Source organism: Chinchilla lanigera, unplaced genomic scaffold, assembly GCF_000276665.1.
Source record: "Chinchilla lanigera isolate Chin_1 unplaced genomic scaffold, ChiLan1.0 scaffold00001, whole genome shotgun sequence".
Classification (NCBI taxonomy): domain Eukaryota; kingdom Metazoa; phylum Chordata; class Mammalia; order Rodentia; family Chinchillidae; genus Chinchilla; species Chinchilla lanigera.
In genome coordinates, this window is record NW_004955402.1 from 177,302 (window position 1) to 190,209 (window position 12,908).

General features: G+C 44.3%; 1 pseudogene; it reads left to right on the top strand.

The window, feature by feature from the left end:
- The first annotated feature begins 6,950 nt into the window (after nt 1–6,950).
- On the top strand, nt 6,951–7,926 carry LOC102004657 (annotated as a pseudogene).
- Nucleotides 7,927–12,908: the final 4,982 nt, after the last annotated feature.

Consider the following 12,908-nt stretch of genomic DNA (forward strand, 5'->3'; position numbering starts at 1 on the left):
CACAGAGACACAGAGATAAAGACAGAGAGACAGAGAGACAGAGAAAGAGGGAGAGACAGAGACAAAGAGATAGAGAGACAGAGAGACACAGAGAGAGAGGAGATGACACAGATGTGCAGGTTGGACACCAGGATATAAGGCCTGCAGGGGCCTCTGAGAAATTGGTGACCATAACCATTGTTAAATATTTTCCAATTTAAGTCTATCTTTTCCATTTTTGGATGGCATACTAGCTCTGGACATATACTCCATCAATCTTCATTCCATATGTTAAAAATTACTCCCCACGTTTCTTTGAGTATTGCTGTATATGGTCTGTATATTCCCCCTAGTCTCTTCCTACCCTCCTTTCACACTCTCATCTCTTACAATACTAAAATGTAGAGAGAATTATTATGAGTTTAATTGTGCGCCATCCCCAAAGTTAATATATAGACATTTCTCACTTAATGACTAAGCTCCATTCCTGCAACTAGGTCATTAAATGAACTGGTTGCTAACTAGAAGAATTGTATATGTTATGGATGTTACAATATTTAGAACAAAGAAATGGTCAAAGAAAACTCCAACTTCATGACTTTGCTTTTATTTTCATAACTCTTACACGCAGTACTATACAATAAAACATAAAACTACAGTACTGTACAATACAATCAGTAAAAATTACAGTACTATATAAACAAGGTATACTATACAAAAAAAGACACAGGGGCTCTATAAAAAGATATACAGGACTGTACAAAAAACTCAGGTCAGAAGTCTGAGTGGCAGGTTGTAAGTTCAAACAGTAGTTAAATGGATAGATTATTAAATCAGTCATGCTTGATGATAGGAGGAAGATCTGAGCTCTGTTCCTATCTGTGCAGAGGTGATTTGCACAGTTTACAGGTGGAATGAGGGAGAGGAATGTGTGTGAGCTCAGGAACATCAGTGAGTAAAAAAAGACAAAAGGTGAGTCAGTGTGAGTGGGATTCAACCAGCTCTGTCTGTGACAACTGTGTAAGTAGGATTCTATTCTCCTCCAGAGACTGGGAGAAAGGCCTTACCCTTCTTTTTTAACTTTATTTTTGAGCCACTGGAGATGGAACCCCAGCTATTTCTACTTTTTATTTTGAGACAAGTTTTTGCTAAGTTGCCTGGGTTGGGCTTCAACTTGTGATCTTCCTGGCTCAGCTTCTAGACTGCTGGGATGACAGATGTGCACCCCTATGCCTTGTACCTTATCCTTCTTCAAGACTATATTTTAAAGGAATCACTTGTGTGTTCTGAGAGTGGCCTTTCTGAGTTGCAGGAGATATATTTTCCATCATAAGCCATTTTTCGTAAATGAGGTCAGTGTCCTATCATTGAGTTAGGGTGTAGTAAATTTTCCTGGCAGTATTGAGCTTTCCTCAGGCAGACTTTTTTTTTTTTTTTTTTTTTTTTTTAGACAGGGTCTTGCTGTGCAGTTCGCGCTTGCCAGGCACTCACTTTGTAGCCCAGGCTTACCTTGAACTCTCAAGGATCCTCCTGCCTCAGCCTCTTGAGTGCTGGGATTATAGAAATGTGCCACCACACCTGGCTCCTCAGGCAGACATTCTAAGAAAGGAAGTGGAGTCAGGGTGCTGCTGGGGTCACCCTATGGACACAGCCCTATACAGCCCAAACCTGTGCTAGATTTGTTTGTTCATGTCTCTTAGTGCAGGGGCTTGGACTAAGTTTCCAGATACCAGGGGCTTTTCAGGTCTCAGTGAGCCTCTGTCAACCTCTGTGGCCTCCCAAATTGTTTGAGTGGAGAAATTCAGTTCCCACTTTGTTTCACATGTGCTTTCTTTGCTTATTTTTCTCCACTGGCTCATATATTTTGTGGAGTTTAACCAGATTTACTCAATTACATCCAATCCTCTTTATTCTTATGGGAAAAGTCACTGAGAACATTACTGAATATATTCTTTAGGTTTCTTTGTTTTAGTGGAAGAAAAGAGTTAAGTATGGCAAAACCTTACAACCAGGATCCTCGATCCTTTGATTAAGAACTGGGCTACATAGCAGGAGGTGTGTAGTGGGTTAGCAAACAAAGCTTCATCTATCTTTACAGCCACTCCCCATCACTGTCATTATTGCAGTAATGGTTGACGCATTGTGTCAACTTGAGAAATTTAGAAGTTTACCTAAGTGACTCAGCAGGGGGCCAGGGTCCTCACTTTGTAAACATCCTGAGCCTGTGTAAGAGGGGTAGCCTGCTTACAATATAAGGAAGGAAAAGAGACTTGTTCTCCCCATTTTTGTTCTTGCTTTTGCAGTCTTCTGCTGCCTTGAGCTGGTGCCCCTCAGCCCTGCCATCCTGCCTTGGAACCAGCTGATTATGGACTGAAGCCTCCACAAACTGTGTGCTAAATAAACCTTTCCTCCTTTAACTTTGGGTGTCAGGTATTTTTGTCCCAGCAATGGGAAAAAAATAACCAAGACAGAATTTGGTACCAGCGAAGTGGGGTCATTGCAGTGACTATACCTGACCATGTGGTTTAAGAGCCTTTGGGAATGGCTTGTAGGAAGAGTTTGGAAAGTTTCAGAAATGTCACCCAAAAGAGTTGCACCTTAGGCTGTTCTGTGTGGGAGATTCTGGTCTGAGCGCAGAAGACCAGAAGGCTGATAGAAATTCTGTTGGTGAAGACTAGGATCAGGGGGTTTCTGTTGGGAGGAAGGACTGCATCGGCTGCTGGACTGCATTGGCTGCCACCCACACCTTTCTGACACTATGCACTTGTCATAGTTTTGCTGAGTCCATAGCTAACACGAGACAAAGAGAATAAAAAATAAACACAGCTGGTGAGCTGCTTTGAAAACTGAGAAAGACCCAGTTATGAGACAGGAGAAGATTCTATGATGCCAATAAAAAGAAAACTGCATTTAAAAGAAAATACAAGAAGACTACTTCAATTACAGATTCATTGCAACAGGTGATTCTCCAAGCCTGCTTTGTATACTTTGTGGAGACAGCTATCCAATGAAGCCATGGGTCATTTACAACTGCTTTGCCAAGTGGAGACACCCTGAATTAAAGACAACTCTTTGGAGTTTAAAAGAAAAAAGCATGGACATAGAGAACAGAAGCAAAGCTGGTCATGGTGGCACATGCCTGTAATCCCAGCACTCAGGAGACTGAGGCAGGAGGATCCCTGTATTCACTTTGTCTGAGTTTGAGGCCAGCCTGGACTACAGTGAGCGCAAGGCCAGCATGAACTTCATAGCAAGACCCTGTCTCAAAAAAGACACACACACACAAAAAAAGAACAGATGCAATGACTGATGACCACCACCTAATCAAATACGTCTGCTCTGACAGCATCATTCTTCAAATGATGGTGGCCTTCAAAGAATGTTTCAGACAACATTAATCTCCATGCGTTTTGGATTATCAAGGTGGAATATCCTGAAATTGCCACAAAAGCATGGAAAAGCCTGATTTTGTTTCCAGCACATTGTCTTTTTGAAGCAGGGTTTTCTGCAGGGACAGCAACAAAATGAAATAACCAAGTGGGCTGGACATAGCAATATAGTTCAAGTGTCACTGTCTCCCTTCACCCCCAGATGGGACTGTCTAGTTGCAAGAAAAAAAGCTCAGGCCTCCCACTGAGTCTGCATTATGGAGAGCTGTACAATTATTTCATTATATATTACAATGTAACAATAATAGGGATAAAGTACATAATGAATGTACTGCACTTGAATCATCCTAAAACCACTCCCCTCCCCCTGTCCATGGAAAAAACTGTCTTTCAGGAAACTAGTCCCTGGTGCCAAAATGGTTGAGGACCACTGGTTGACATGTAGAACAGGGCTTTGTGTTCTAAATCATAAAAGACAGGCTGCTGCTGTGTGGGCCTTTCAGATGCTTTACCAGAGCACCTACTGCCATCCCCGGGGTCCTTGGGCATGAAAGACTATAGCATCTTCCCAGATCCTGGAGCTCAGAGTCTGTGCAACCACAGGGTGTGTGAAGTTGGGGGGCAATCATCTGCCTAGCTGCCATGAGAGATTTTCCCCACATCCCTCACAGGGCCAACTGCCCCAGTCTCAAAGGGTGCCCCAGTCTCAAAGGGTAGACTACTGTGCCCCAGGCTGCCACAATTCAGCACTCTCAGAAAACACCCAGAGCCCTGGGTCATTCCAGCTTGGCTTTGCCCTGACCTGTGCCCAGCAGAGAAGTACCTGTGAGGGACTGCTCACAGTCAGAGGTGGGGGCTATTTGGCCCCTCCTATCCTGGCAGGCAGCGGGTCAATCCTGAGTGTTCTACAATACAACTAAACCATCTGCATCATGTCCACTGTGGGACATGGACTAAAGTCCCTGGAGCTAGTCCTTGGCTGGGATTGGAACTCCGAAGAAAGTCACCTGCACAGTGATCAGAGACTCTCTCTAAACATAGCAGAAGGCTCCTTCCCACTCCTCTACTCCACTCCATGGGGAGAGGCCTCCACTCCAGCCTCCTGACAGCCAGCTCCCTTCTTCCCCCTCCCTTTCCTGGCTTTGTCCCAAGAAGAGGGGTCTGCCACATCGACTGTTACCCTCACCCTCTTAAAGGGCCATCCTTCGCCCTGTGGAAACAGGTAAGATGCCTTGACCAGGTGGTGCATCCTCTTCCTATGCCTTCCTGAGGCACCTTCCACACTGAGAGTAAAAGGGACTTTTTGCTATTCTGAACAGAGGATGGCTGGGAAGGGCTAGAGGTGGGGGGCTTTAGAGCCTTGGGTTTTCTGGACTCCAGGGAGGCTGACCTCTTGCTTATCCTCATCCTCCCCTTGGCCCCAGGAGGATGAAAGCTGAGGCTAAAGCTTCCAGACAGGATAGGAAGTGGCCACCACCAGCAGCAACTGTGGTCTGGGAAGGCTCTGCTTCCACCCATCCTCCTGTGGGTGAGCATTGGAAGCAGCTGTGATCTGTCCAGAGTGATGCAAAGAGCAGAATGTCAGTATAGTCTTCCTTGGGCTATCCTAACAAAGTACCACAAATTGGGCAATTAAGAACTAGAGATTTATTCTCACAGCTCTGAAGTGCAGAAGTCTGAAGTTGAGGTATCTGCAGGATTCCCTCTGGAGGTATAGGGAAGATCTGCTCCAAGCCTTGGCCCAGCTTCTGTCGTCTTTTTTCTTTGTGGACCCTAAGCATCATCTTCACAAGAGTTTCCCTTGCATATATTTCTGTGTCTCAATCTTCCTTTTCATGAGAATACAGAGCTGTGCAGATTTTTTTGTATTTCTTTTACAATTCTGCATTTGAAAACTTAAATTTATGGATATTTTGAGTGAAATTTTGGTTGAACCATACAGTTTATGTTAGTGTTCATTTCCTAAAGGATTAGGATCTCAGAGTTTAATGTTTAGGGTTTGGGTGAGGGTTAGAGGTGGTTGCGGCCCAGCCACGCTGATATAACCCTGCACTACCACTCCTCACTGCAGTACCAGCAAGGTCTGATGTACAGTGGACCCTCAAGTTATGACCGGTCTGACATATGAACAACATGAGTTATAACTGGAAATTTAGTTTTAACTTACAACCAAAGTCTTGAGTTATGACCCAAATGCTGGCCCCTTGTGCTTCCAGATGGTCTCAGATACAGATTTAACCCTTAAAGAGTTCTGGAAGGAACACTACAGCACCCTTTCCTGGATGGGGTTAACTGAGAAGTCCTGGGCCAATGTCTCTCTAGGGACACTGAGATCTGCCTGTACACAGGAGGGAGACTCTGAAGGCTGAGTAGAGGAACCTGAGCCTTCAGTTGACAACTTGAGCTACAACCAGCCCTCGGGAACAAATTGAGTTTGTAAATCAAGGGTCCATTGTATATGAACATTTTCAAACAGACCATTCTTCTGTATCTCAAGAGTGTCCTCAATAGCAAGTGTTCTTTTTTCTTCTTCTATTTCTTCTCATGTGAATCCTAGGGAAAATTGCCACATTGTGGTCCCTGCCATTTAGAGCTGGGTATAATTATAATAGCCTCAATGTATAGCTTCAGAGCCGCTCAAAGTGTCTTTTAAATTTTGTCACTACCATAAACTGAGCAAGATTAAAACTTTTATAAATGATGTTGGGACAATTTGCACTTCTCTGGTCCAGTTTCTACAGCACACAGCACTCTTACCTGAGTTTGGATAACAGAACAGGAATGGTAGGCTGATCGTGTTCTCACCAGTCTCACAGGCAGGCAGGACCAGTCATGTCCTCATGTGACATCCTTCAGCAGGCACCTTGGTGTGTGTTCCAACTGGCCTGCATCTTGCACTGTGTAGCTCAACTCTGCTGCCCAAGCAGGCAGATGGCTGGGTTCTGTCCAGCTCTTCCCCTGCTTGGTCTTCACCTTCCTTCTGCCCTGAAGGATCCTGGCCCTCCTTCCAGAGCTTGCTCGAATGTTTCTGGAGGGCTTTTCTAGATGTCACTCATCCAGAGCAGAGCTGAACCATCCTTTCCTCCTCAGGGTGCTGGTTGTACCCATTTAATGGTGCAGATCATCCCCTAGGTAGTTTAGACTTTGACTTGAGACCTGGATAATAGTTCTGACAGACACACACTGAAACTTGTGTTGCATTATATCCATGAGACTTATGGCAGTATTGGCACATATTAGATTCCCATAGGTTCTGGTCAAATATGGTGGATAGTGGGAAGAATGAATAAATGAATAAATGAGAAAATGCAGGAGAAAGTTAGTGAGCATTTTCCCCTGGCCATACTGGGTACCTCACTGCCACACCCAGTGTCAGTCAGAGTCCATGCAGAGCCCTGTGCTGACCAGCCAGCATAGGTGGAGTGAGGAGAAATGATGGCCACCTCCCCAGAGCTCCTGTGTGCTAGTTCCTGACACTGAGAAGGGGAAGGACTGAGCAGCAGACACAGCATGACAAATCTATTGTCAAAGCCCACAGCCCATCCCTGGCCGGCCCCACAAGGCGGCGCAAGATGGCGGAAGATGGTGGAGGGTGGCGGCTCAGAGAAGGGTGAAGCAGAGAGGAGGTCTTCTAGGAGTGGCCTCCGAGAGTGCGATTTATAGATGGCCCTGGCAGAATTATATGAAGATGAAGTGCACTGCAAATCTTCCACATCAGATAGACCTAAAGCTGCAGTCTTTAGGAGCCCACTAACACCACCTCAATGATTTTATTCAGGAGAACATGAATACAGCGGATTAGGTATAGTCCGACCTTCAACTGGGGAAATTGTGAATGAACTTTTCAACGAAGCAAAGGAACATGGGGCTATCCCTTTGAATGAAGCCACAAGATCTTCAAGTGATGACAAATCAAAGTCATTTACAGGTGGAGGATGCAGACTGGGTAATTCCTTTTGCAAACGGTCTGAATATATATATGGAGAAAATCAGCCACAAAATGCTTAAACTGTGGAGCAATGTTTTCAGTTTAGATGATGGTTTAATTGAGACCTTATAATGACCCAACAAATGCTCAATTTTTAGAGTCTGTTAAGAGAGGAGAGATTCCCTTGAGCTCCAGCGACTGGTTCATGGTGGCCAAGTGAACTTGGATATGGAGGATCACCAGGATCAAGACCACATAAAACCTAGATTGAGGTTCAAGGCTTTTAGTGGAGGACAAAAACTTGGAAGCCTTACACCTGAAATAGTTAGCACACTTTCCTCCCTAGAAGAAGAGGACAAATCCATATTTAATGCAGTTGTTCTTATTGATGATTCAGTGCCAACTACAAAAATTCAAATCAGGTTAGCAGATAGCAGTCATTTGATATAAAGATTTAATAGTACACACAGGATCCTGGATGTCCGAGACGTTATTGTACGGTCCCATCCTCAATTTGCAACTCTTGACTTTATTCCTGTGACATTTCCAAATAAGGAGCTAACAGATGAAAACTTGACACTACAAGAAGAAGATATTCTTAACACTATGATTCTCCAACAACTAAAATAATATTGCTCCTATCCATGCAGTTGCAGATAGGAATAGGCCCCTACTTCTGAAGAATCTACTTTATAAATACATCACAACATACTTCAGTTAGAGGCACAAGCTTCTCTCTCCCCACAAGAGCATAAACTCTGTGTATCATGTTCATCCTTACCACAATGCCTACCCACTGAAATACTGCAAGATGCTGTGAAATACACAAAAGTTAAAATGCAAGTAAAATGTTCTGTATACATCAATAGTCATATTAAAAAATGTACTTATTTTTGAATAAGCTGAAGTAAATGCATTCATAGGTCTGGTGTACTTAGCACAGGAATGTAAAAGACATACAGAAAAGCAATGCATCAAAGTATGGCATAAAAGTTTATACCCTTATAGATGTAAATAATAAAACTTATGATGCATTCATTTTAGACATTTATCCTGGAACCCAGCCATCAAGTCCTTATTTTTACAGTAATAAATGGAGTGATACTGTGAACAGACTTGTTGCTCCCTTCTCCTAAACAATTGGAATGTGACATTTGACAGTTAGTTTACTAGTTTCCAGTTGATGTCACATCTGCTAACAGAACACAAGTTGACCAGTACAAGAACTGTACACAGGAACAGAGCAGAAATTCCAAATGAAATATTGCAATTTCAAAACAGAGAATTGTATAGCACAGTCTTTGAATTTCAGAAAGATACAACATTGGCCTCTTGCATGGCAAAGAAAAGCAAACTGGTAGTGTTGATGTCAACATTTCACCATGATGGAAATATTAACATGGAAATCTTGCAAAACAAAGCCTGAGATGGAACCTTTCAACAACAAGACCAAGAGTAGATGTTGTTGCTAAGTTATGCAGCAACTGTGATGTCACTGGAAACACAAAACATTAGTCAATAGTTGTGTTTTACTTGGTCATAAATGTGTGGCATAAACAGTTTGACAGTTTACAAAGAAAATACAGATGTAAAATATCATGGAGAAATTTGCTAGAGGATTGGGACAAGCTCATAAGAGATAATTTACAGCAGAGGAAAACTAAAATATTTCTGCCTAGGGAGGTATGCAAAAAATTGTGGCACACACTGGTGAGCTGACAGGTGAATGGGCTAGTGCAGCATCATAAATACCTACTATGACAATTGGAAAGCAAAAGAGATATCAACTGTGCCCTACATGAAAGTACAGGAACAAAAAACGTGTGCTGTCAGTGTAAGTGATACTTGTGCATGGAACACAAATTTGTCGTGTGAACACTGCTTTGGGTGTGGCAGTTACTGCTGTGGTAGAGTTTTGTTTGTTTACACTGTAGTTCACATAGCTTTTTATTCTTGATGTTTTAGGTTTTGTAAGCAAGTACACAGCTGATGTGAAAATGTTGATGTCCAAAACACAATACATATTAAGAATACTTTTTTATGAATATTTGATGTTCCCATTATCTACACACTGTATAATATAAAAAGAATCTCCTAAAAAAACAGTAAGACCACTGAGATGTCAATTATGTCCTACAAAAAGGCCAGGAAAGCAAAAGACGTGTGCTATCAGTGTAAGCAATGCTTATATATCAAATGTGCTATTGTCATGTGTGTGGACTGCCTTAGGTGTGATAATTGAAGCAAAGGTTTTATTTTTTTGTAGAGTGCTGTTGGTATTTTCATTGTAGTTCCTATGGGAATTTATTTCTGATGTTCTTTTTTAGAGTTTGTACACCAAAAGCCAGTCAGTGTTGAAAATTTCATACTTTTTATAAACAATCAATAAATATTACAACCCCCCAACCCCCTCAAAAAAGCTCACAGCCCCAGGATGGTCAAAGCATCACACACACACACACACACACACACACACACACACACACACACTCCTTGTCCCACACAGTGAGCTCAGGGCTTTGTCTTCAGTGGTGCCAAGCCGTCTGCCTAACAGATGACCTCCCCAGCCTGGGCTGGTACACTTAGAGCTGCATTTCCTTAAAGACGGGGATGCAACACTAAAAGGAAAAGGAGAAGGTCCAGGTGCTGTCATTTGCTAATTCAGTTGCAGTCCATTGCACTTGGGCCCAGACATCCACTTGCACAGACACAAACATACTATAAGGCACCTTCATCCCCAACAACCATGCAGACTAAAATGCAAAGCAGAGGAAGGAAACTAGGAGGTTTCATACAGACAGCATTACTGAAGGTCTGCCCTACCCTACTTTCTGTTACTACAACTAAATACTTGAGGCTGGATGGTTTATAAAGAAAGAGGTCTGTTTGGCTCACAGTTCTGGAGGCTTGAAAGTCCACACAGCATGGCACTGAAGTGCAGGTGCTGCTGGGCCACACCACAGCCTGCAGAGGAGGGAGGAGGCCCTGTGTGGAAGCCTGGAGTGAAAACAGCCCTAGAGAGAACAAGCCCAGTGACCGAGACCTCACCAGCCTGTGCCACAGCACCAGTCCTACTGTGACAGTGGAGCCGCAAGCTCTTCTGCTGGTGTCCCCACCTCAGAACGGCCACATGACAAACCAGCTCCCAGGTAAAGGACCACAGAGAGACAAACCAGATCCAAATCATAACAAGGCCTTGCAAAGAAACAGGAAACAATGAGTCGAGGTGAACCCCATCCTCACTACAGGTGCATTAAAATTTCAGGAAATTCCATGTAAATCACCGCCATTGCTTCAGCAGCAAACATTAGCAAAGGTGTGTGATTCACAGTACAATCTCAGCATTTTGTGTGTTGTAAAAATGGCACAACCTTTCAGCCTGAGGGACAGACCCCACCCCTGTCTCATTCTTCCCTTTCTCATTCTTCGCTGCTCCCCATCCACCTCCCTGGACCAGCTCTGTTCCCCCTGCCTATCTCCTTTCCCATAGGGATTAGGACTCTGAGCAGGGTGGTGGGAGTGCTGGATTATGAAGACCAGACAGGAAAGCATAGAGGAGCCCCACACCTGCTCCTGGGCTCCATCTTCCACTCCTCTCAGGAGGGAGTTACGCTGTGAGTGTAGGAGCTGTCGTGTCACCACTGCAGGGTCATCTACAGATCTCTGCGAAATTCACTTTACAATGCTCACAAGATGAATGAATTCCCTAACTAAAGTTTCTCTTTTATAATGACTGCTACTGTAGGGACAGATGGGACCCTTAAGTAGGGCTAGAATAGGAACATAGATCCTCCCTTATGAATCAGGAGGAAAGTAGCCTCTGCGATGCACTTGAGCCCGTGAATGGTGAAAGCTGACAAGTTGTATTTGGTACCTTCCTCTGTGCAGACAGCACTGTACCCTAGCTCCTCTGCTCAGGTTGCTATGCCTGCCCAAGTGTCCTTGTCAGCCCACAAAACCCAAACCTCTAGCAACAAGTCTTACATATAGTCAGTCAAGTGCTGGCCCTCAGGGGGATGGAAACCAGGCCCCTACCCCCTGAAAATAGGACCGCTGCCCTATTTCAGAAGTTACTCAGCTCGGGGGCCGCACTGCTCAGAGTGTCTTTGTACCACTTCCTTTTGCAATAAACTTGCTTTCAGTTTGCAGTGTGTTCTGACTCCTTGTCCTCTGGCTACATCAGAAAGACAGACCGCTCAGAAGAATTTGGGGGGTGGACTGGTGATTCCAGACCCACTGGATGTGACTCTACCTCAGTGACTCTGACCAGGTTACAGTAAGAACCACAGGACTTGCATGACTTCATGGTTCCTGAGTGCTTTCAAAGACCTCAATAGCAACTCTTCCTCATCCTCACAGCAACTCACTTTACACAAAGAAATGGAGACCTAGAGACCTGGTTGCATTACAGCTCTTATCCATGCCTTCTGGCCTTGAATCTTGTCATTGCCAATCTTACTCTGCTACTTCCAAGAAGTTTTTACCCTGTTTTCTTGCAGAACTGAAGGCATGTAAAAAACATCGATAACAGCAAAAGCCACTTTCTTTGTTCTCTGCTCTCATTCAGGGTTTAGATAAACCCGTAGGAAATCTGCCCTGCCTGAAACCTCTCCCCACACTGAGCATGGCCTACCCAGCCCCTACATAGGGGGCCCTCCAAGGTCGACTTTTTGCAGAGCTCCCAGGGTCTGCCAGCTGCTGGCCTGCTGGAGTCCAACCTAGGCCTTGCTTCCTGTTTGCCTGATTACTAATCAGATTCAAAAGTCTTTGACAAAGTTCTTACACACACATGCTGCCAATATGAGTGTGGAGGACACGTTGCCTCTACTTTTCCAGGTAGTAGAGACAGTGGTTTCCTGGAGGCAATGCTTCACTTTCATACACTGTGCTGATCACATCTGATAAAAGAAAGGGGCCATGGACACCCAGACTGAGCTGCGGGGCACATGGCTGGCTTTGTGGAATTTTCTAGAACCCAGGTCCCTGAGCTCTGGACAGGGCCACTCCTCCTCCAGAAATAGGCTGGAGAAGCCTCTGTGTCAAACTCTTTACTCTCTGACAAATTAAGCTCAAAGTTTGCCCCAGTCCTCTCCAGTCAACTCACATGTGAACATCTCTTGGCTTTAGGCGAGTACTGATGTTTTCAGAAATAGCTACTGGTTTGGCCTCAGCTTCAGCGACCTAGGTCTGCCCCCAAACTTGGCCCAATACATATTTAAACTTTCAGGTTAGGGCTGGGAGTACAGGTCAGGTGTAGAGTGTGCACTAGGGTATGTGGGGCCCCAAATTCCATCCCCAGTGCAAACACAAAACTGAGATTGGTGGTTCAGTCCCAACAGCAGCCCTGCAAGGCCTGATAACAGAAAACAAGCAGCATTGCACTCCAGAACTGAAAGCCTCTGCTGCGAGTAGTAGAACTGTTGGCAATGGTTTTGTGGAACTTTGGACAGAGAAGATTTGGCAGAATATGAAGGTTTGGGGTTGGCTTCAGCACGCAGCTCGCTGCCTGACTGCGGGGCCTTGAGAAATATGGACAATAGGGTTAGTTCCCTCTCTTTAATGAGATTAATGAGGCAAATGTTCCCAAGATGTCTTGAGAAATTTGCTGTCCA